Raw genomic sequence first — 25,831 nt, 5'->3', positions numbered from 1 at the left:
TGGCCAGGAGGTCCTCACTGGAGTCCTCCCAACACCAGCCATCAGGACCCCACAACCCCCCCTCAAACCTCCCCTTAGAGCCAATAGCCACCGCCAAAGTAAGCCTTACCTTTTCAACAAATATGGACGCTCGTTTGTCACTTTGTGACATACAATATGAAACGCCACCATCTAATCTGAGGCAAGACTTCTCCAAGGCCGAAAGCTTGCTCTGTGAACAGTCCACAGGGGAGTTGTAAATCCTGCGTTAATATATTTATTATCAAGAAAAAATGTTTTGGTAGAATTTATGAATTGATAACTTGAAAAAGTGTTCAAGATCAACCTTTCTCCTACAAAATAAATCAGTGCTATACAAAAAAAACACACACAAAAACACAAAAAAACTGTTGCCAGTCAAAGCGACTCGGATAAATAATGTTGATAATCTTGAATTCTTTCTAATTTATTTTGTTAATACAAATCAAAAAATGACAGGCCTTGAATTTGCTATAATTTGACATTTTTTTGTCACTATCATCTCGACATAATCTGATCTGATCTAGACATAAGCGTCATCTACTCCAAAGGAACTCTTAATCTTTTAGCACCCCTTTGTTCCCTTTGTAAAATTACCTTTAACTTTTGAGTCAACATTATTTTTAGTTGTAAACTTTTATTAGTGGATTGCTTTGGGCCTGGAAACCCTAGACAGTTTTATTAGTAAAGGAACTATAATATCATTTACGGCACCAATTAGTACTTGAGTATGGCCGGGTACAATACTTGTGTACTTTCTAAACTCTCCACTTATTGAAAACACCAAGGTCCCACCAGGATTAAGGGACCTTGAATGCCTCCTTTGGGGTTGTTGTCATCACCCTGTGATGATTGGATGGAAACATCAGTGAGGCCTCCTTGCCCTCCATTTTATTTGAAACACAAGGTTTACTGTGAAGGCTGATTTTCTCTTCTTTTTTTCAAGATGTAAAACATTGACATAAACTGGCTTAGTATGACTTTGAGGAACATTTTAAGCCAGGGAAGATTATGTCTCCCTTTTTTTCAGATTACCCCCCAACAGATTTCAATGGACCACAACAACCTAATACTGTGAATACCACTAAAATGATGTGTTTTAAGGGATCGGTACCGCATTGGCAGCATTTGCAGTTTCTGTTGTCAACATGTAAAATACTATGATGGTTTACTTTAGAGAATTGCTGTGATTTCAAGTATTGACTTGTCTCAATGTGACAGGGTGGAACAGGGTGGAACAATCCTGCTTTTTCAAGGGAGACCTTGGAAAAGATTTGGATAGAAAAAATCTGATGCAGATCTTTTGGAATTTTGGTCAATTTATTTAACAGAATGGGAATATAATCATCCATTTACTTTCTATGTTAATTTTTGTACAAATTGATCAAATGCTTGACAAAACAACTTTAAAAACTGAAAAAATGTTAACAGATTTGGCTCAAAATTTGCTGCACAGATTTCTTTCAAATTTGCCTTTTATCTGGACAGGCAAAATCAAATATCAAGAACTGTAACAGAAGAAAAAATTGTTACTCTCTCTGAACTCGATTCCATTAATGGATTGCATAGTCTGTTTGTTTCCTATATTGTTCATTTGAGTAGGCAAAAGGCATTGCCATTAACATTACGTTTACATGCTTGGCCTATTGCTTACTGAATTGTAAAGATAAATGTCTTTTCTATTGAGCACATATGTTACAGTAGAGTTGCTTTCTTCAATGTTACCATGCGGGCTTCTTCATTTAGGATAATACAAAATTAAATGTCCTGTATCAATTGGTTTAATAGCTAATTCCTCCTTGTTTATGCCTTTAAAAAAGATATTACCATTAACCTTTTTTAATCAAACCCCAATTTGTAGATTCTAATTGAATCATTGTTGTTTTAAGACCATTGAAGCTTGCTTTTAATATCAAAATTAATTGCTTCTAGCTCTTGTCTATATGATCTTTGGTCTTAGAACATAAATACTAGTTTGTATATCAATAGTCATTGGCCTAATGAGATCAGAGATGAGTTTCTAAATGAATTTCCTTTATTTAAGACTTAAGACTTCCAAAATTCTCTTTTAGCATTCTGGGAAATTCTAAGCTATTTGTGCCTTTACTTGTTTTTTTTTTTTCTGCTCGATTGACTCTGCCTGTCCAGAAAGGTTTACAGTAAGATGTTAACGAATATTACGCAGGTTGCCTGCCTGCCTGCCCTGCCCTGACTATTATCCCTGCTCTACTTACAGTGGATGATGGGATTTTCTCAGTATGCTGTTGAGGACAATTGACTATGGATTTGCTTTCGCCTAAATGCCGACAAAATCCACAATCAAAAACAGATAAGTTTGTACCGGAGGTCAACTGTGACACACACACATATACACACATACACATGTGCTGTACGTAGAGAAAGAACTCTTTGTGCTTGACTAGATTATACAGTAGTTGCACTGTAACGGCACTACAATGACGAGGTGTGACGACACATATTGTACAAGCGTACTGCATTTACACCTGCCTACGTCAAATGTTGACTGCATATTTCTATTCACGTTTACAGACACTTATGGTCTTAAAAGTGCCAAAACATTGCGTTTTGCAAAGGCAGAATTGAGCCAAACATCTGTAGAAACACAAGTTTTGAAAAGTTCTCTTACCTACTTCAATTTGAATCCTCCTCACCTCCTTCATCCGACCATCATGTTTGCTTGTTTGTCATTTTCAGCTCTAAAAATTTGGACACATTTCCCATGTCATCTCTCCAATCCAAATGTGGCCTATGAATAATAGTTTGGTAAGTGCATCATCACCTTTTGAGCTTTGGTTTAGAACTTTAAAAATGAGATTCTAGATGTATGAAAGTAGCACATGTTCAGTATTTGTTTTAGGACCAATGAAACAAGCTTATATATCAACATTCTCTTCATCTTACCATCTTCTAAAGTAATTTTTGATTAATGGGCTTTGTTTTATGATTTATAAAGTAGCTTCTATGTATATTATTAACCTAATTTTCAGACTATAAACCTATCCTAATCTATGATTTTTTATTAACTAATAAGATGCATGTTTTGTTGTATAAATATCCCATAACACAATGTTTACCCACACGATTTATAGTCCATTGCAGTTCATAAATAGACTTTTCATGATGAATTTTGGGAACATTTTTTATAGCCATTTGCGCCAAATAGTCCAAAATTTCCACAAATTTAAGACCTTATAAAACATTTCTCGATTTGGTGCTTTTTATTAAATAACTAGAATTAACATCTCATTGGTTAACGACCAGAGAAAATAGTTTCTGTTTAATTGACTTTAGTTTTAAGATCATTAAAACTAGTGTGAATCTCAATGGGCATTGCTATGAATTACAATTGCATTTCTGACTTTTTTTTAAAGCACTTGAGGTCTTTTCTATAAACTGCTGCAAAGTACTAGATTTGGAATTTGATAATGAAATGAAACATTGAATGTTAAAGCAAATGCTACCATTTGAGCTTCTCAATCTATCATTCCTTTTATATAATATGGATTCAGATGCATAGAAAATATGCCCTGCAATTGATATAGTGCTTGTTAAGGAGGCAAATCTTGTGGAAGTGTGGTTTGCAATTGATTGGGTGGGTGTGAAGAAGACAGGGAGCTCATTAATTTATCTGCCCTTCAGATAGAAGGGCTTTTCAATCAAACTCACATATACACTGACGTTGACGCACACATTTCTAGATATAATTACATGTTGTCGTTTCACATTCACACATGTAAACACAATCAGCATGATAATAATAACCAATGTCTCATTTCAGACGACAATTAGAGTATCTGACATCGATATAATATCACACATACTGGGAATATTTTCATTTAATACTCCTTGTATAGACTATATATGAAATACTTTACCGCTTCCTGACAAACTGAATTAATAGTTAGCGTTATTATGAGGTGAAAAAAATGTCTTCTAGAATTTCACTCACATTTTTAACCATAACGAATAAGCTATGGCACTCAATTTGATAGTTTATTATAATATTTTTATTACATTTGCTTTGTATTCTACTGATTTTCTGTTCTATGTTTTGCTTGTTTTCTATTTAATTCAGTCAGTCAGATGTTAGACTCCCTACTCAGAATTTAAGCTTCGGTACATATTTCGCTTCAAGCATTCCTTATTTTGTTGTTATTCCAGCAACAACAACACAAAAAAAACATCTGGAATGCTTTGTTGGGATTTCATTTGCATATTCCCAGCAGATCAATTGATTACAGGTAGTGGCAGTAGTTGCCTGAGGTAGTGAGTAAGAGTCAAGGTCGCTTGGAAGCAGATAAGGGTACAAGATCACATTAATTGCATCTCATGGTGGGCCACAGTCCAGTATGGTGAATATTGCCTTGGGATACTCATGTCCATTTTGGTGGGAGTATTTTTGTTTTTTTTTACTATGAAATGGAAGGCTTCATTAGTAGAGAAATGGTTTTCTGAATGTTAGTGACAATCTTAGACTGTCTCAATGGTTGATGCTCAATTGAAGAGATTTAAATGCACAAGCTGTCTCCTTAAACTTCATAGCCGAACCAAAAACCTGCTAAACTAGGCACTAGTGGGCTATTTTATTCAGTTCAGTGATCGCTTGGTAAATAGCATACCAGAGTAACTAAAAGTACGCATTTTAGTACATCCATGGGTCGATAGATTCATATAGATAGAAGCCATGGTTGAAAAGATGCATTATATCTGATTTGGGTTTTAAGTGAGGTGGTTTTGTTGTATTTTATTCATTTTCAGGAGTCAATTTACTCCCCTTTTAAAAGTTGATTTCAATTGATACCCAAGTGCTCAATCCCGTTGAGGAGTTAACCTTTATTTTCAAGAGCCATTTTCAAAATGATCCCGCTCGGCTTAAGAATCTCAGCGTCCAATTTCGGTGTCCACTTCACATTGCCGCCATCTTAATAAGCGAGAGACATTTCTAAAGATTGTGGATATCGTTCTATGAATTGCTAAGCCTCTTATCTGCTCATCTATCCAGCTCTATGCACCAAATTGTGGAGGCCTAATGAGCTGGTTTGGTAGCACGCTACTGCGCCGCTATTAGAATGACAATCCTCCCAGGCGACGTCATTTCTCACGCCATAACCTACCGTCCTTGTCAGAATTGATCACATAGAAAACCCCTGATACTATTACAACATTTTATCTTTCAGTAAAAGTAAAGTAAGTCCAATTTCTTCTCTAATAATGCAGAAAAATTCCTATTTTCAATTTTTTTAATATTTTCTTGAAAGATTTCAACCCCATTCTAAAACTAATACAAAATTTACCAATATATATATATATATATATATATATATATATATATATATATATATATATATATATATATATATATATATATATATATATATATATATATATATATATATATATATATATATATATATATATATATATATATATATTAATAATCCACTAATTCAGGACAATTTAAATGCAATTGTATTACATGGGCAGCCTATCAGCTTTATTATTTTAGATACTATGTATCTATGTATTTATTATGGTTTTTGTGTCAATAGTATTTCCATAGTTGTGCACAATAGGAAGAAGGCATTTGGGTGGTTTTATGTTAATGATGATTTATGAATATTACATGCATTTGCATTGCATTAATGACATGTCTTTGCTTTAATGTTTTATAAGTGAGATAAATTGTTTGCATAGTCTTTGTGTGCCATGTGCCGTGAATAGATTATATATTCAAGGGCACTGCTAATCTGCTAATGTGCGTATTAACCAAGACAACGATCTGAGAGAGAAAGGCCCCCATGCAGTTGCAATGTTATGCTGCTTTTACCATTTCAATCCCTCTCCATTCTCATAAAATTCAACTCATTTTTACCCTCTTAAAAAATAAAATCTGTCACATAACATGCAGTTTCTTTCTGCAGATGTTTGGCTACAGCCTTGACTTAAAAATCTGTGAATTTTGTACAAAAATGTAGGAAAAAATGTATTGGTTTTTTTTCTACTGAGCCTCTGTGTACGTAGCTCTCTGTGTTTGTTTGGCACAGAGTGAGAAATGTGGTATTCATTTTACTTTAGGCGGTTGGGAATTGTGCAATGGCCAATTGTAATTATTGTTATTCTGAATATTATGAAGAGAATTAGAGGTGAATAACTGAAATAAAGTGTTATATTTGCATGATTTCCTGTATTTTCACCAAACATATACAATATATATATAAATATATTCGCAGAACGCCCGGTACTATATATGGTTGTATATAGTATGGTATTGTAATTCATATGAATGACATACTGTGACTTTCTTCTATCAATATAAAGATGCAGTTTTCTAATCTCTTTTTCTCAACAAGTGGAGTAGCTGTGTAGTGTTTTCTCTCAAAATTTGAGCATCAGAATAAGATGGAAATACACTACATGAAATTTCATATAATGTCATAGTTTGTAGGCATTATTATGACCAGCCATGGTTGTGGATAGTGTGATTTTTTATTTTTTTAAATCCCATTAGCAGACTTGGATTGCCCAAGTGTTCTGCGTTGATTTTGCGCCTCACCTGACACTCAAACACGAATGTCACATGAGAACCCGGACCATCTGCTATGCACTCATGCCAATGCTAATGGAGAGCAAACAGAGGCCTAAAGCATATCAATTTTTGCCTTAGAAGATATGACATAGTTGCGACTAAAAGCCCACAAAGCATTGACGTATCCCTTCAAATTGCTTTTACGCATCTCACTGCTTTTTATACAGTGGCACCTCGATTACAAAATTTATTCCTTCCAGAAGTGAACTCGTATCTTGAATTTTTTCGTAAGCAGAGTCGCATTTAGCATCTGGAACTTTGCGTTTCATGGTTTTTCTTTCCCATGTTTAGACAAAAGTTACTCGTTGAAGCTTTTTATAACCAATAACATATTTTGGATGTAGAGACATTCGAAAGTAGATGGTTTTTCTAACATATCTTTAGACAAAATCTTCTCATTGAAGCTTTTCGTAATCAAAAACGTATTTTGGATGTACTGATGTTCAAAAGTAGATGGTTTTTCTTACATATCTTTAGACAAAACTTTTCGTAAGCAAATACGTATTTCGGATGTAGAGATGTTCGAAAGTTGAGGTACCACTGTCATACAATTTTAAATATCTTGTTGCATACCTTCACATATTTTTTCTTTGAACACACATTATGCAACACAGGGAACAAGAACGGTGAAAGATGGCTGGCTGGCACAATGTCTTCACCAAAATCATCCAAACACCCAAATGCACATTTAGCACATTACCTTTCCAGTGTGTCGTATTAACATCCCCTCTCAAACCTTCAGTGTGCAATGTTATCAGGCAGCTCAGCCATTAACCCTCTTTGGAGGAAAATACTGATGCGGGGACCAGTGAGCACTCTAATTAATGACTCTTCAATTATTCAGCAGGAGATAAGCCTGATTGGAATCAACACATTTAGTCCGTATGTGCATATGCATGTTTGTGTGTGTGCAAGCCTGTAAAAATTATGGCATTTGAAAAACTACTTTGGATAAGTCAATCAAGTCTGAGAACAATAATTCTGACTGATTTTATGCTTTTTAAAGGGCTGCAATATGTAAATTCTGGAGTAGAATATTGATATCTAAGGGGAAAAAAACACGTTCTTTTCTGCCCAAAATGAAAAATGTAGTTAATATGTTGTTACTGGTCTTCCCCAAATTACGTATTAGATTTGTATCTTTTAATTATTTTTTGGTTTTCTTTCGATATCATTACTAATTCCATCCCTGCAAAGTTATTTTGCACTTGAAGATGAAAAGCATTGATTCTAGAAAACTCTGGATAGGTTTTTTAAGACAAGGTTGGGGATTGGATTTTGGTTGCAGATACAACTAATAAATTAACTGTAGAGTTAGTTCCAGGAGCATTGTGGGTCTAAACCCATTCAGGATGGATTAGGCTTGGAGGAAGTAAAAAAAAGTTTTCTGGGACATTAAAAAGTTGTCCACATTCTGACCTTGAATCAACCCTCTCACATCAGTGACAATGTGGTGCTTCAGCATGAGTGATAGCTGCACTCCACTCATCCTAGGTAGGTTTGTTTTTCTCCAGGCTGCAGTAAAAAGCAACTTATGTCAGACAAAATGGGCTTTTGTCGACAGCTTACTCAGAAAAGCTGTGGTACATGGCACAATTATGACTTGATAAACAAACATTTTATTTCCTAATCATTTCAAAGTTGTTTTTTTAAACTTACACTGACATTTACACTGCTTATTTGACATTCAAGCAGTGTTTGTGTATGATGTTAATCATATACAAAATACGCTTTGCTAGTTCCAATGTATGCACTAATTGCACATTACTAAACAACAATCTTAACATATATACACAACATTGGTTTGGACTGGTTGGAGTAAAAAATGAGTTAAAACTTATATTTAGGGTTGCAAATTACTTTTAAACTAAAGTCTATAGGAAATTTTAATCTGTTTTTTTTTTTTTAAATTAGGATAGCAAGCAGCTGTATGCTTTTAATTAGAGTTTCAAACTAGGACTGCTTTTCAATTAGTAGTTTAAAATAAGATTGGAGTTCCAAACTAGGTGTCAAACTAATGCAAACATAATGTTTCTGATTTGGATTTCAGAAAATAGTACTATGAACAAAGACATTTTTCAATGCAGTCCTACATTAAGGCAGGCGACGAGGTGGTTGGAATAGGCAAAATTCTTGAGGAAAATATGATTTGCAATTCTCCAAGAAGAAACTGGAACATATTCAAGAGCTCGTGACAAATGAGAGCTGCCATTCGTGTATGAGCTTGTTCCAGGTTCTTGCACACATTGGGCATCAGACACACATTTCACATCACTCTCACATTCTATCCAATACCTTTCTTTTCCATAAAAATCCCATTACTACTCGACTGTAGACATAAATCCAAAATAAAATTAAGTCCCAAGTTTTATGTACATTAACCCCGCTGCTGGCATTTTGACCTAAAAATGTGCTCTGGAGCCACACAGCAGATGATCAAAGTTTAAGACAATCCGAAGCAATATAGTATTCATATAACAGTTATCAGTATAATTTAAATGTATTTCAGATGAGTAAGTTCTACTTCAACTATAAAGCCTGGACTATATTATACTACTCTAACTATAAATTATAGAGGATTTTTCAGGGCTTATATTACTTCACTGTGTTCTCATTAGTCTACTTGAGTAATGTGCTGAATCCAAAATCACAGTTTTGTGATAATAGTAGTGCCAGTTCACTTTTTATTATAGAAATTTAAAAAGGGATTGTTTTGGGGATATTTTTATATTACATTGTACATGTAAGAGGAAAAAATGTGTGCTGGGAAACTGACATTGAAGCAAAGTTTATGTGCATGACATGAGTATTAATCATTGAACTTTCTCTACTAAGGCCAGTGCATAATTAATAGATGAAGACTTTGAAAAGGAACAACGGCCTTGAGGAATCACATTGAAAACATCACAAAGGTTAAATGTTTATCAAGTACATACAAAAAATAAAAAAGGCAAAGTGTCAGTTCTAGGATTAAGGTATTAAGGGAGACACTTTGTGTCTTGCCTCGATATAAGCCTCTTAAATAAAAAAAATAAAAAAGACCCTGCCGGCCACCAAGCGGTGAGAACATAACTTCGGCAGTGTTCTCTGCCAGCTAATTACGCTCTATCTGCCGGCTATTAGCTCATGCGTGCTAACAAGGGAAATGGAGATAATGAGGTTGAGAATCTAGAAGAAAGTTTTTTTTTTTGGTTCAAAGAATCTGGTGGATCTTTTTCGTATTAAAAGGGGAAAAAATGTCCGTGTCTTCGTCACGTTCACTAGTTTCTTTCATATGCCAACAATGAATAATTTATAAGAAGACTAAGAAGATCTGTTAGGTATCTTTTTTAGAGTTGAAGTTGGTTTTGTCATTGATCTGTGACCACTGTACAAGACATCGTGAAATCGACACCAACCAATGGAAGCCTTGCATTGGTACTTCACAGTGGCCCTAAAAGTAACTATAGCACTGTTTTATCGTCTTAAGTTTTCTTTTTATTAGACTTCCTTGTCAATGTATAGACTAATATGAATTGTTTATGGTTCTTTTGGTCAAATAGGTTCCTGACCACCATCATGGAATTTCACTTTACCACTGTCAGCCAACGTGAATACTACGGTAAGAAACGAAAATACAAAACTCACATTGCAATACAATATAAAGTATATCCCCATATCAAAGTGAAAAGAAAATGAACACATACACAATGTAAAACAATAACGCCATGTAGAAATGTAAAGTTGCTAGGTAAATAATAACCCGAAATTATAGACAGTTCAGGTAAGTACATCTAGGTCTGTAGTACTCTCATCCTTAGACTTATGGAGGAAGTTATTTGTGTGTTTTTTTACTATTTTCACCTTTTTTTGAACACATGGCACTTAGACATTTTGCTCTATATTTACTTTCTCTAACCTGACTCCTCTCCTTTAGAGATAAGAGCTACTCTTGTGCCTCAACACTTACGGGAAGCAACAGGGCGATAGTTAAAATCCTACACCCTTTTAAAAATGAGTCACTGTGTGCTTTCATGTTGTCGTGCCTGAGGCTCTGCGAAGAACTCATCCATTTTTCAGGCTTGAACAAACCAAATTATGTCCCGTAAATATTTCACAACTCCCTTGAGGAGGCATCTCTTGGGGCATCTCTGCCTTCTTCTGCTACAGTCGTCTCGCTTTCGCCAAATCCTCAGCATATTGGACAACACCATCGCAGGGGCCCCGCTGGGTTATCCATCTCACTTTTGTCCAAAAACAAGAGAGTCAGCACTGTGTGTGTTTTTTTAAGACGTGCAAATATAGTCACTGGCTTGCCTGCAGGTGGTTTGGAAAGCAATACTGTGCTAACTTCTTACTCCTGTTCTATTTCCATCTGTTCTCGCTAATCCACTAAATTCTTAGATTGGGTTTTCACATATTTACATGGAGTATATTGCCCTTTTGTTCTGTGTAAAGCACAAGACATTTTTAATTAAAATTTGGATTACCAAAAGAAAACCAGTAAACACTATCTTTAGTCAAGATTAGTATTGGATAATCAACATGTGACTCCGCTTTGTGGAAGGGATAGATTTCTTCATTAGTGTTGAAAGAATCGAGCTTCTTTTGGAGAACTTGGTGCAATGCACATTATTCACCAGAAAAGCTCACATTAGATACACTACTTCATCCATTTGTGTAACTTCTATTGTGTGTACTATACACAACTAGTTTGCAAGTAGCCTATCGTATTGTAGGCCGTAGACAAACAGATAAAGTACCATATTTCCTGGACCAAGGGTGGGCAAACTTTTCAGCCCAGGGGCCACATTGACTATAAACATTTGATAGATAGGCCGGGTCAGCACAAAATACGATACATATAAAAAAGTGCATCCGTTAACAGTACATATGAAACATAAACAGAAAAAGAGGACTAAAGTATTAACATACTCATCACTCATTATTAAAGTAAAAAGTATAGAGTACAAAGTCAAGTAAAAAGGAATGTAGTATGAAATATTAAAATGTAATTTAAAAAAAAGATAGAGGGGCTGTAAAACATGAAAAACAAATGAGTGGATAGAGCTACTGCCACTGGCTTCTGCGTGACGGCGCCATGTTGGGGAAAAAATACATAATTTGAACAAAATCGGCGGGCCGGATTAAATAGCTTCATGGGCCGGATGTGGCCCGCGGGCCGCAGTTTGCCCATGTCTGTCTTGGACTATAAGTGGCCATTTTTTAATAGTTTTGTGGGACTTATACTCCATGTCTATCACAAGTGAAAATATTCACTTATTATTATATCTTTTTTGCACACTGTCTGTTCTTTGTGTCGTATTTAATCAAATTCCCCTTTTATACTCCAGTGGAAGTTATATATGTTTTTATTTAATCATGAATTACTGTGTTGCCTCAACACCATATTTGATAAATAATTTTGCTAAACAGTTATTGCTGCTTTGTTCAAAAGTGATTGCAACCCAGAAAAAAATAGTGCCATGGGGACATCCGCAGGAGCTAATAACGAGATACTTTAAATGGGAAACAATGTGAGGTAAAAACAAAGAAACACATTTAATTGCGGGGGGTAAGAAAATTAGAAAAAGAGCGGTCATTAAACAGCATCGGAAGAAGTTAAATCGCAGTACCTGTCTACTTGTAATTGTGTTAAAACTCCTTACAAGCATCAGAATCTAATTAAAACAAATTGTATTTCGTTGAACTTGTTTGTGTGTTTAGATTGCTTTTAAGTGCATTTATTACAAGTGTACTTCAAGATAATTTTTTAAAAAATGTTTTGCAGGTATGAACGTCCTGAAAAGCAAGCAAGGTAATGAAATTATATTTTATTTATGAATATTACTTTCCTTTTTTTTGCTTTCTTGGTTTTTATCATGTCTGTCCATGTTCAGATCACCCATTCAGGAACTGTAAATGTTCTCTTTTGTCGTTAGTTTATTCCTAAAACATTTTTTTGCAATATTTTAGTAGTTTTTTTGATTTCTTTAGATTTTTTTGTGCTTGTTCCCTGCTTGTCACCCTTGCTTCCCTTTATTTGGGTTCACCCTGTTACATTTGGCCTTGAAACCTAGCCAGAGGCATTTAACATGAGTCTTTTGACAACCTGGTAAAATAACCTTGCAGTGCCATAACATTCAATACTTCAGTGACATCTGGCTAGCACTCGCCATCCGTTATCATCCAGAGGCGCATAGCCAGACCTCACAACTGGACAGTGGCATTTGACCAGCGTTCTGTATTGACTGGTGGATAATTCAGTTGGCCGCCAAAGCCACAACTCTGCCTTGGGCGTGCTATTTCCAGCCTAGTTGCAACATTTGTATTTACTTTTACTCTGACTCTTGAACTGGCCATCCAGCTCTTGACTTTTAACAACATTTTAGCAGCTCACAAAATACCCTCACTTTCTCCCTGACACAATTGGACAGCAGGGACCACCATGCATGTCCCCCCACTCCCCTTTATGAAGGATCTTAAAAGCCAAAATGGCTATTTGCAAAAATTATAGCATTTTCAAAAGCAGTATTGTTTCTCTATTCATATTGGTTGGTGACTGGAACACCATGTCGAGGACAGATGAGGAGAGTGACGAAATTGACAGTACGGAAATGCATAAATGACTTGATATTAGAAGAGGATGTAATTGGACATGGGCAGGAGGATACAGGGAAGGTCATACAGCTAAAAGATTCCTATTCTACACTATGAAAGAAACTCAGAGTAAGAGACTGTGATGGAGAAATGGATGGAGGGGACAGATGTAAGAAAGGTAATCATGCTATTAAGGAAAGAAGAGTGCATTAAAATAGACCCGTAGAAGTGAGTAATACTGTGGAGAATAGGTGAGGTCAAAACTGCAAAGGTACTTAGGGATGGAAACAGTTTGTAAAGGCGAGGAGCAGGTAGAAAATGCATTGGCATTGGGGAAAATTGTGTGAAGTAATATGAGTTGTGGGATTCTGGTTGATGAAGAGTTAGAATGAAGAATAATATTAGTAATGAGGAATTGCATGCAGTGAAAAACTGACTATGTATACCAGGTTTTGCGACTCTTATTCAACTGAATAGTGAAAAGTTTGAAAACTTATGAAGCGTGAGGGCCCCACAAGATTTATTATTCCCTTTCTTTATTGTTCCACAGATAAATTAGATTCGTTTTGGTAAAATCTCTTTGCTATGTTGATATTTGTCTGACACAAATGTCACTAGATAAGTGGTTTTCTTTCTTGATGGTAGATGGCTTTTACCATGGGTGACCACATTGCAGTCTTGGATGATGTCTTTCTATCTTTTAGCACTGTTTTGGTTTGAATGCACCTTACAAATATGCAACAATTCCAAGATCCTACTTCCTCCTAACTGGCACTACAAGCTGCTGCGACTGTTATTTTGGCTCGGCCAATGCCGTTGGTTGGCTGCCTTGGTGGCAAGATAATGCTGTGATTATCTCTTTGTGAGTTCATTAACTTTACGATTGGTGGCACAGCGACAGGAAATAAACGTCAGAGCTCTCGATTGTGACTGCAGGCTGCAGCTTTTTTTTTTTTTTATACTCCAACAATGAACCACCTGCTCTCTCCTGGTATTGGATGCTACTTTGTGTGTATGAATGTGCACAGTCTTCTTACACTGCTTGCAATCAAGACCTAATTGTCCGCATGGTGAGAGAAAATTGTCGTTGAATGGTTTTAGACACTAATGCTAATTCTACCTTATCCCTAGCCCCTGCAGCATAGGCCTTAAAATCTAAATTTTAAAAAATAAGCACTAAGTTTCAACGGTATTACATTGTATGTGTTAGTCACCAGACTGCAATCAAAATGGACAAATGTTGGGTAATGACACCACTTTTTCCATCATGTTAAAGTCAACTTTTTGCAGTTATGGCAGAAAAATGGTGATTGTTTCAGGTTGGCCTTTATCTGCCATACATGCTGGACTAAGGGTTGAATTGAAGCAAATATGAACAAGCTCTTCTTTTGTCTTTCTTTTGTACTGAAGCCCATTTGGCCTTGTTGTTCTTCACGTTTGAACGAGTCCCAGGAGCGGTGTTTGTTTGAAGCGTTAATTAGCGAGCCCACAAAAACGCCTTTCAAGAGAGACGGCAGGCAAAATAAAAGATGACTTCAAAACATCCATTCCCCTTTACACAGGAACAATTGTTACAATTATGCTTCCTTTTGTCTTTTGACGTTTTTTTTTTGCCGCGAGGACGCTGAGGCTGTTGCTATGGAGATGTTTCCTTTGCCCCTTCCCGTTAAGAATGCCATGTTGTGGAGACAAAGTAGATCTTTGCCAAATGACCATTGTGAAAGCTTACACAATGAACCCTGCATATAAAAAGCCGTACTAAACATTGTATTCATCATGGCATGAAAAGGTGTCCTTCAATATGAACACGGTGCAAAAGCACAGCAAGCCTGCTTTCTTGGATCTAAATGCTCCATATTGAAACCGTTTTATATTTAAATAAATTCTATGTATAGTTTAGAAATGGCGAGTTTTGGTGAATCTATATATTTATTATAGTGGCCTGTCCATCATGTGTAGAAAAACAAGATTCAGGAATCCTTGTAAAACAATCACTTGAGCTATTTTGCTGCATCCTTTTTTCACTTACATAAACAAATTTTGATAGACATGTCTATCATAAGTAAACCCATTAAAGTGTCAAGAAAAATTGCATTAAAAATTCATTGGATAGTCAAATTCAACACAAGGTAATTCAAAGTGCTTCAATGCCTTACAAAACACTGCAATTTTGAACTCTTGTTATTTGACCTATTTACTGATATGAATTCTTTAAGATTTCAATTCGCAGTAAAATACAAACCATGTACACTACAATAATAATAATAATTGGACTTAAGTTTTGTCGTCATCATTAACAACAAAAGCCTAATTGTTATCATACCCAGAAACTACGTAGTGCTTCTCCATAAAGTGTGTTTTCTCGGCAAAAGACCCAAATAATTAATAATTTCGGCATTTTGCCGTTATGGATACATCACATCACCCCCCTATCAGATCACTTACCTCTCACTGTCTTTTACTTACCTTCAGTCAGCCAGTAGGAGGCAGATAACCACCAGTCTTTTCACATTACCTCACCCTGAAGCTATTACACAGAAGGGATTCTGTGTTGTGTTACGGAAAGTTTAGAGTCCTGATGGATATGGGAAAAAAAACTGTCCTTAAGCCTATTTTTCCGTACTTTGTGGGACTTATAGCATCTGCCAGAGGGCAGATAATTGGTGATGAAAAGCTTTTTATAAGAGTTCTGTTCCAAATTGTGTTGGACAACAGGCTTTAGCTTCATTTGAGTTCTCGCCATTAAGAAACATTGTGATTATTTGCCATTTTTCTTTGTTATATTGCTCCTAGGCGATTTGAGTGGTCTCATACACTCACAGCGGTTGCTGTGACTTGCTGAAATTTTCATTTAAATGTGCCGTGAGTCTTCTCAGCATGGAGGCTGTAAACACGTGTGACCCCGCTGGCGACTCGCGTGAGGTCAGTACCGCTTTAATAACCTCGCCGCACGGAGGTAGCCGTGAGCGCAGTGTATAACGCCGTCTGTGAATAGCCCTGTCTTTGCCTATGTGTTAGTGTTTTTTTTTTAAATTATGGACCAGAAACCAGTTGCATTTTCTAAGAAATAGAAGCATTAAAATACATTTTCAGAGAGGGAATGAGGCCCAACGGTATAAAACGATACAATTATGTTAGTATGTGGAATATAAAGTATTCCTGACAATTTAAATTGGAACACCAAAGAATAGAGAAATGCTATGCATTGTGTTTCCAAAGGCAATATACATGTTGACAAGAAAGTTGACTTTAACTGCTGGTTGTATCATTTTTTATACTTTTCAAGCCATTTATTGACAACATAATGAGGCTGCAAATAGCTTTACCCATTCTTGAGAAAACCACAAATAACAATTGTCAGTCGTCCACTCCGGAATATTCAACCTGGAGGCGGCAAAGTAAAAAATAACAACTGATCGTTTCATTTAAATAAACAAAACAAATGGTTTTGCCATATGTTGGGGAAAAATAATTGTAACTTTGGATGTTATAAAAGGAAAAAAACGATATAAAACTTAGTTCTTGGATAGTTTTTAAGTATATTTGATGTATATAAAACAAATAAGCTTTGATATTCAAAAATATAACATTCATTTATTGATTTTTACGCCGCTTTGGATATTTATAAAATGAATAGGCCTCTTTGATGAAAGCTTCTATGTAAAAGTTCACTAGAGCCCTTTAAATGCCATAAATGGCCGCCATAGAATTCAATGCATGATGTTGAGTCATAACTAACAATTTCAAAGTCTTATTTTCCAACCTCTCACACTCATGCAATTGTATAAACTGCTTCTCACATGTTTTCTTATCTTTCTTTTTCTTGTTTTCCCCCCAATGCCTTTCTCCGTATTTGTCTAATTGGTCTTCAGCATTCACCCACCAGCTGTCAGGGGGGGGACAGCATTCATGCTGCTCCAAAGCAGCCAATTACCGTCCAGTCAACTAGGCTCCTACAGGACCCCTTCAGATAGCCGACGCCTCCCCGAAGTGTCTCGCCACACTCGCCCAGTGACAGTGTGGGTCTTCACGGTCAAATATTGGGGCAGCTCTCCTGCCATCCTCGGCTTGCCTCCACTTAATGGAACTGACAAACAAGAACGTAGTGTTGTCAAGGGAGGAGGGGGCAGCTTTGCTGATTCCGTAGCAAACAACAAAGTGTGAGTTGTGACTAATGGAGCGCATTAAACGTCAGGCACGACTGCAAATGTCCAAATTTGAGGTCAGAAAGTTGCAACAGGAAGGGGGGGAAATGTTTTTAAGTTTGACATTATTGGCGTCTTACATCGTTTCGTTGGAATGAGTGAAAATTTGCACAGTTTGTGGAGAAATGTTTCATTTTTTGTGTGTAACATTTGGGATTTCTATCTTTTCAGGTTAAGAAATGCTGTTCACTTGAAGAGAAAGGGCATTTTGTGTGTTAGAGTATGCTTGGACTCAGTCACCCAAGACAGTGCAGTGTGTCTTCTTCACTAATTTTGCAAAGAAGACACAAACTACACAACAATTTGGACTTGGCAACCAAAAAAATCGGGGAAACGGCTGGATTATGAGTTTGCACACTAACTCTGCTAAGACTCTTCCAAGGACAAAGCCAATCCACTGTCTTTGCTGATGTTGATGGCAGTCCTGGTGATTTAGGTATGCATAAGCACCTTTTTTTTGGAACTTTTTTGTATGGCATTTCTTAACCCGAAAAGATATAAATGCCAAATTTCACCCACTAAAACTTGAAACGTTTAAACACAAGCTATGAAAATTTGAAGTCATTCCAATAAAAAATGTCAAAATTATTGGCCTATAGAAAGGGGCCAAACATATTGGAACAACCATGCCTTGATTTATAAACTATATTTCTTAACATTATCTCTTCTCAAGACATTAAATTCCCATTGACAAAGTGAATTGCCAATAATCAACGACATATGTAGTTAAATAAAACACATCTGACATGCATTATCAAACAAATATCTAAAAAAATATATAACAAATTATAATGTATGAATGGCCCTAAAAATTCAACTGACTTTTGTTTCCTGCATAGTAGAAGTGCCCTTACATGTATTCTATTCATAAATCAAAGGCAAAAGCAAAAATTCTGTGTGATCTCCACTGTCATTTTTATTCTGTGGCTGTTTTAATTAGGACCATGGAGGCTTTTCTCGCACAAGAACTGAGAATCGATGCTTTTTTTTTTTTTAATCCCAAGAGGCCCAGGCGTGTAAAGTATCAAATATGCATGCATGGGAGTATAAAAAAGAATGAGTGTGTTAGTATATAGGACTGTGCTAACGAGAGGATTGATCCCTGTGAGGGAATATTTGGACCTTTTATCTAGCAAGATGAAGGACGTCGTGTTTAATAGATTAATGCTCGCTCTGCTGGTAGAATAAAAATAAATCTCATGCATTTAGCATATTTCCATTTTAGGGTTTTCATTTCAATTAGAAAAAATGACCGCTTGTACTTTGGTTCCCCCAAAAATAAAAAAATAAAAAAGGAAGAGTTGTAAAACAAAAACATCTTGATATCCAAGAATCTTTTTTTTAACTATAGAATTTATAAAAGACTTTGTAAAAACTTAAAAACACCCCTGGTGATCCAATAACTCATCATGTTAAAAAGTCATACTGAACTAGACATTTTTCTCTTAAATTGAAATTGCAGAAAACATTTGAAAGTATATTTTGTGTAATAGGCTGCTACATAAAATAGTATCTTCGAGTATTTATTTTGAAATATGATGAAACCAAATTGGGCTCTTTTAAAAGTGTCATCATTATCAGTGCACTTTTAATATCGACTGATTTTGTTGTATTTCCAGTGAGAGAAGGTTTTACAGTACATCCTATGAAGAAATAGGCAGTCCCTGCAAGGTATGTTTATTTATTCATCTGGAATCAACTGCAGGAAAAATAGCTTTGGGCATTTACTTTAGTCAGCACACTTTTCCCCTTTTTCTTTCTGTGCTACCAGACCAGCATGATGAATCCAAAGGGGCCTCGTCAGCACTTTGTTACCTGCCACACCAGAGAACATATGTGAGTGTGCACATACACACACACGCACATGCACGCACGCACGCACGCACACACACACACACACACACACACACACACACACACACACACACACACACACACACACACACACACACACACACACACACACACACACACACACACACACACACACACACACACACACACACACACACACACACACACACAAACACACAAAATGATATAGTATAGTAAGGCTTTTTCCTTAAAAACAACATAGTATAGTAAGGCTTTTTTCCCGAAAAAACGACATAGTATAGTAAGGCTTTTCCACTTTCAATGTGACGGGACAATGTGGGCGTGGTTACGCCCATTGTCGACGTTGCAGAGTTAAATGTGGTCATGCGCAGTGACTCTTCCTTTTTGGAACGCGTTTCCGGTGTTTGTGCACGCCAAGAAGGTAAGAAGTCGAGCAATTCACTGGCCTAAATGCGTTTTTATCACGCGATCGGGAGATTTTTCAGCAATTAGTTGAGCCCAAAACGCCAACAAATCTCTTTGTTTAATGCCAGGTTTAACACACCGTTGGCGATTTAAGTATGGGCTTCTTTTCTTGATCGGCTTTGTGTCACATGTTACTAGTCGGCATTAATGTTTGCGTCACGATTTGATTTTAAAAGCATGTTCTCCGTTTTTTCTTCATTATTGAGTCGTGTAGCAAGATTTTAAACTTAATCAAACAATGCAAGACATCAACCGACAGTTTCCTAGGTAAGTGTTCACTCTAGAATGACATCCAGGGGCACAACTTAGTTCCTGTTGTTTTGTATGTAATCGTTTTCATTCTGAGTGTTAAACACCCGTTCCCGATTTGTATTTGTTCTGTTTTTGCAAAAGAATCACGTGTGCAAAATTTAAGCCAACTCTCTCCTAAATCGCTGGTGTCAAAACAGTGGTCCGCGGGCCAAATCTGGCCCTCTGTCATTTTGTGCGGCCCGAGAAAGTAAATCATTTGTGCTGACTTTCTGTTAGGATCAAATTTAAATGAAGATGATACATGTATATTATGTTATATTACCTCATCTTCCCCTTTTTTTAAATCAATAATTGTATATTTTAATCCATCTTTTACTTTTTGTGTTTTTAAGTTTAAAAAAAGCATATTGTAAAATGCAAAAATACATTTATTTTAAAAATTGATTCCACGCTAATATTGAACATTTTCCCCAAAATGTTTTGTTTCCTTTTGAAATGAACAATAAATTATTACAAAATATTTTCCCTCATGAAGAAAAAAAAGCTCAAACATTTGTTTTAGATCTATAAAAAAATATAGGAAATATATAAGAATATTTAGGGCTTTCGATGCAGTTTTTTTAATCCAATTTAAATAGAAAAAAAATATCTAAATATTTCAAAGATAGTAGAGCTCACATGAAATCAAGTTGACACCCTTGCCCTAGCTGCATATTTAATCGCCTTGTCTGGAAAAGGGGAAATAGCACTTACTAACTTATTTTCATTCTTCATCTTGATCGTTTATTAAAATTCTTGTAAGATTTCTCTATGCTGTAATTGCTTGGCAACCCCCAAATGCCTTGGTTAAATTAAGTTTTCACTGTTTAGCATCAAGATAAAACTACTTCCCATTAAAAAAAAAAAAAAACTAAGCCTACCTGTTGAATCTCCAGGCTGTATATATGCTAACTTGTGCTTTTTGTGTGAAATTTTTCTCTGTTTAGCACCAAGATGCAGCTTTCTGTGTGCCTAGATCACTCTTGAGGTTACAGAAGGGGAGACTGGGACTGATCAAGGTAAAACCTACCCCCACCAAAAAAAAGTTGAATATCCAGTCTCTATATATTCTAACTTTTGCTATTTTTCTTGCACGCAACAGGCCTGAGGTATCTTGGTCGCAGGTTGCCCACTTGAAGATGTCTCTCTTGCATCATATGCTGTCTCTGTATTTCTGAAAATCCAAATTCAATAAAAGCCTAAATCATGATGACATTTCAGTGGCCATTCATTTCCACAGCTTTTTGACTAGATCTTTAAGGTAAGAAGGTTGTCATTTAATGTTGGAGCAAGAATTCTAAGTGTTGATGTTTTCTTCTAAATTTTATTTTTCAAGTGTTTATCCCCACCCAATCTTCTCAAAGATTTATCTTCAAAGTATTTATCCACACTGCTTTTTTCAAATTTTATTTTCTAAGTGTTCATCCCCCCTGCCTTTTTCAAAGATTTAACTTCTAAGTGTTTGTCTCCCTTTTAAAGATTTAGTTTCTGTATTTATCCCCCCTTTTTTCAAATTTTATTTTCATCTCCTAAAAGTTCCCCCTGCTTTCTGTCAAATTTTTTTACTAAGTGTTTATTCCCCCCCCTGCTTTTTGTCATTTTTTTTACTAAGTGTTTATCCCCCCTTTTTTGTCATTTTTTTTACTAAGTGTTTATCCCCCCTTTTTGTCATTTTTTTACTAAGTGTTTATCCCCCCTTTTTTGTCATTTTTTTTTACTAAGTGTTTATCCCCCCTTTTTTGTCATTTTTTTTACTAAGTGTTTATCCCCCCTTTTTTGTCATTTTTTTTTACTAAGTGTTTATCCCCCCTTTTTTGTCATTTTTTTTTACTAAGTGTTTATCCCCCCTTTTTTGTCATTTTTTTTTACTAAGTGTTTATCCCCCCTTTTTTGTCATTTTCTTTTACTAAGTGTTTATCCCCCCTTTTTTGTCATTTTCTTTTACTAAGTGTTTATCCCCCCTTTTTTTGTCTGTTTTTTTCTAAGTGTTTATACCCCCTTTTTGTCTTTTTTTTTCCTAAGTGATTTCTGTTAATCTACAAATGTTTTAAGTGTGCTGAACTTCAAATGTTTACTTGTAAATAAATTTTTTGAACTTTGATTGTGACTTGCATTTTTTGTTAGATAAAGACCAACACATGTAGACATTTCAAAGCTTTTATTTTGAAAAACTTAAATAAAATGAAGTAATTCCTCTAGTCACCAGCAGGAAATCTGGTAAAACAGGAAATCGGCTTTTATTTTGAAAAAGTTTGTAGATAGGTTCCCGCTGGTGTTACAGCATCGTAAAAAATCGAATCTTCTCCACCCCCTGGTGGAATTCAGGAAAACTGAAAAAAGGGGGGTTAGTACAGTTAGTTAAAAAAGCAATGAGAAGGGCTCACCTTTTATTTTGAAAAACTTCATAGACTGGTTCCCGTTGGTGCTCCAGCATCGTAAAAAATCGAATCTTCTCCACCCCCTGGTGGAATTCTGGAAAAAAATGAGAAGGGCTCACCTTTTATTTTGAAAAACTTCATAAATTGGGAGCTCCTGAGGCTATCTGTTCATAGGCAGAAACCAGGTCCCCTGATGGATTCTGGAAAAACAAAAAAAAGGAAGTCAATACACAGAGTTAAATAAAAAAAACATTGAGAAGGGCTCACCTTTTATTTTGAAAAACCTCAGACTGATTCCCACTGGCCCTCAAGCATCATGAAACATGGGTGTGCCTGAGCCTATCTCTAACATGGGCAGAAACCAGATCCCCCTGGTGGAATTCTGGAAAAGAGAAGTCATTATACAAAGTTAAATAAAAAACATTTGCAGGGCCTTACCTTTTATTTTGAAAAGCATTGGGTGGAATTTTGAAAAATAAAAAAACATTCACAAGGTCTTACATTTTATTTTGAAAAAACTCAGATATGCTCAGACAGAACAAATCTGAGTTTTTTCAAAATGAAAGTTTTTTTTGTTTTTCAGAATTCCTGGCTCAGGCAGGAAACCAGCTCCCCCTTGGGTGGATTCTGGAAAACAAAAAAATGGGATCAATACACAATAAAATAAAAAAACATCAAAATTTGACAAAACTACCTCCTACATTTAGCTTTCTTTCTATAAAACACCAAAAGGCAATATTAGACAGTCTGCTATAGAGATTAAAAAATGATCCATCTGTTTACCTCCACAAAAATATAGCAGGATCTTGATCATGTGGTGGGAAATTTGAAAACACTGGACAGGGGTCTACAAGGTTAAAATAAATCCTACCTCTGCCTCAAGTTTTCAGTCAATTATTTCAAATCCCTTCATTCTTCAAAAATTAAATACATAAAGAGCTTCTGTTTTTCTCATTACGTTTAAATGAGTCAAAAATGACACCTGCACTACTGTTAAATAAATCTGTTTTGTCAAAACCACATTTAAAACTAATGTGAAAAAGGTACAAGCCCTGAGGTCTTTAAAAAAGTTAAGGGGCTGAAAGTTTATAATTTCCACTACATGGCAGATTTTTTTTGTAAATTCAGAAAGATGTGAAAAGCCACATGGAAGCTACTCCTTCACTTGCCGCTACAGTATTTCTTTTAAATTAGCTTCAATAGGGATGAGCCTACTTTACAGTGTATCATTTATCTCAGCCATGTCTGGTCTACATTAACCGCGATAATCGAGGGATTACTGTTTATTCCTTACACATCCACTAATGCAGTGCTTCTCAAATAGTGGGGCGTGGTGCGATCCCTGGGGAACATGATTTTATTTGGCCGTACTAGTATAAAGTGTAATTGCGCTCTCATTTTTTTATTTCTGGCATCTATGCACTTAAAATCTTTTCTGTTGCAGACTCAAAACAAGATTTAATAAAGTTATTCTTTGTAAGTTTGACTATCTTTCTTTTTATCCTTTTATTTAATGTTAATAAGGATAAAATGTTGTACTTAAAACAATTTTATAAAATGATTTTATTTATAGCGGGGGGCGAAAAGTTTTCTTCTTGCTAGGGGGGGCCTAACAGAAAATAATTGAGAAGCACTGCACTAATGACTTGTGTGGGTGATTTATCCACAGTTTTTTGTTTAAAAAAAAAAATGAATGTATCATGATGAAAATCGAGCCAATTGCGCAAAGCCCTGAACACTGAACGCTGGCGTTTAAATATTAAACGGATAGAGAAAATCAGAACTATTTAAAAATGACTCACTTTGTTATGGCGTCGACAAGCTGCTCCTTTCTGGTCGTCTTGGCCACATTCTTGATGTTTCCCAGCAATCTGTGCTCGCTGAGTGACTGAAACACACAATGGAATGATTTCTTATTAAACAAGGAGCGATCGGTAACGCAATGTAGCCAATTTGTTTGCAAACATTTTGCCGTCTGCATGCACATGTGGGGCTACATCGCGTCAAAAATCACTCTTAAGACGAGAACTGGGGGATCGAAATCCCCAAAATGACAAGGTACCAAATGTGCAGCATCGTTTTGTGAGAAGTTTGGCAGGATTTCGTCGGCAAATCGTCACTTTTGAGGTGCTCTGCAGTTCACGCACGCACGCCAGTCCTCCATCCTGGCTCCTCTATCAGCCATCTTGGCGTCTGACGTCGGCTATTTGAACTCTGGCCTCGGCCACGCCTATTAAAAAAGGACACATAAAAAATATTTTTGTTCTCATAATAACGTGCATTAGTCAGTATATGTTTGTGTGGAGGGGCTGTAAATGCTTTTTGGTTGGACTTTTAATACTTAAAAGAAAAATACACTGTTTTCATAATAACATGCATAGGTCAATGGGTGGGGCGAGGGCGGGGCTGTAAATACGTGTTTCATACTTTAAAATACATTGTGTTCATCATAACGTCTTTGGGGGAAGCTGTAAATACTTTTGGTTGGGCTTGAATCCTTTAAAATACAGTAGTATTGCACATTATGAACATGGTGATGACATGCACTTTGGTGTTTGTTTTTTTTACTTCTAGACATTTAAATGATACTATAGTAAGGCATGTTGCAACCTAACAGTGAAATACTAAAACTTCATAGTATTTCTCACACTTAACTTGTCACTGACTGCAATCAGATCCTTGCTTAGCGTCGCCACCTCCTGTCCAAGTAAAATATCATGCACATTTTTGTAAAAGACAAACGTATAAGTTTTGCAATCAGTTGTGCAACACAAGTATGCACCCTTATTTTGAGATCAATGTACTTAAAAGTATTAATTACAACATTCCAAAAAGCAAGGACAAAATCCACTATTCTAATTACATTTGCATTATTTCTGCCATTCTTTTACATACATGTATATGTATTTTTTTCTTTTACCGAGCACCAAATTCAATTATGCATGTGTATCTTTATTTATTAAGACATTCATCTTGTGCCCCATCAGGTTTCATCCACTTTTTTTTTTATTTTATATATTTGTAGTTGTTTACTTCCAAGGGGTCTGATTAATTGCTGCATAATGTCAGCGTACCTCGTTTAAATTGTCTGAAAAGTTTGAGTAAGTCACTAGCTGAGGTTTTTAGTGACATTATGCCTCTAGGTCTCTTGGGCTGCCTTGTGGTGTTGAGGTTCACTCATCTGACTTCGTTGCTGATGGTGGTATGACTGAACCCTTTCGAGGATAGGCAGCAAGGGAAATGAAAAATGTATACTAATATTTTGAGTGAGTTACTAGTTATGATTTAACTTACATTATGCTTCTGTCTCTCTGTGTCCTACAGATGACTGGCGACCACTATAAGGTGAAGTCTTCCTTTAGCCTGACAATTGCTGGGTTAGACTCCAGCAACCACCACAACCTGAAAAGGATGGGTGGTATATGGAAGATGAATGAATGATAATTCAAACA

At 35.9% G+C, this 25,831-nt stretch overlaps 2 long non-coding RNA genes across 5 annotated transcripts; one reads left to right on the top strand and one right to left on the bottom strand.

Moving 5' to 3' along the window:
* Positions 1 to 19,528: 19,528 nt before the first annotated feature.
* On the top strand, positions 19,529 to 21,211 carry LOC144198778 (uncharacterized). Its single transcript, XR_013326779.1, has 3 exons — positions 19,529 to 19,666; positions 20,949 to 21,020; positions 21,104 to 21,211. It is a non-coding gene; the product is annotated as an uncharacterized LOC144198778 (long non-coding RNA).
* A 983-nt stretch (positions 21,212 to 22,194) lies between these two features.
* On the bottom strand, positions 22,195 to 25,788 carry LOC144198725 (uncharacterized). 4 transcript variants are annotated; one of them, XR_013326775.1, is made up of 7 exons: positions 25,674 to 25,788; positions 24,442 to 24,609; positions 24,182 to 24,267; positions 22,818 to 23,006; positions 22,647 to 22,761; positions 22,386 to 22,579; positions 22,195 to 22,215 (listed from the first exon to the last, which is right to left on the bottom strand). It is a non-coding gene; the product is annotated as an uncharacterized LOC144198725 (long non-coding RNA). The 4 variants fall into 4 exon arrangements; XR_013326774.1 differs by lacking the exon at positions 22,195 to 22,215 and adding an exon at positions 22,217 to 22,312 and having other exon boundaries at positions 25,674 to 25,787; XR_013326773.1 differs by lacking the exon at positions 22,195 to 22,215 and adding an exon at positions 22,217 to 22,331 and having other exon boundaries at positions 25,674 to 25,786.
* Between the last annotated feature and the right edge of the window lie 43 nt (positions 25,789 to 25,831).

This window comes from Stigmatopora nigra, chromosome 6, assembly GCF_051989575.1.
Source record: "Stigmatopora nigra isolate UIUO_SnigA chromosome 6, RoL_Snig_1.1, whole genome shotgun sequence".
In the NCBI taxonomy this organism is placed as follows: domain Eukaryota; kingdom Metazoa; phylum Chordata; class Actinopteri; order Syngnathiformes; family Syngnathidae; genus Stigmatopora; species Stigmatopora nigra.
This window is presented reverse-complemented; position numbering and strand designations above follow the sequence as displayed.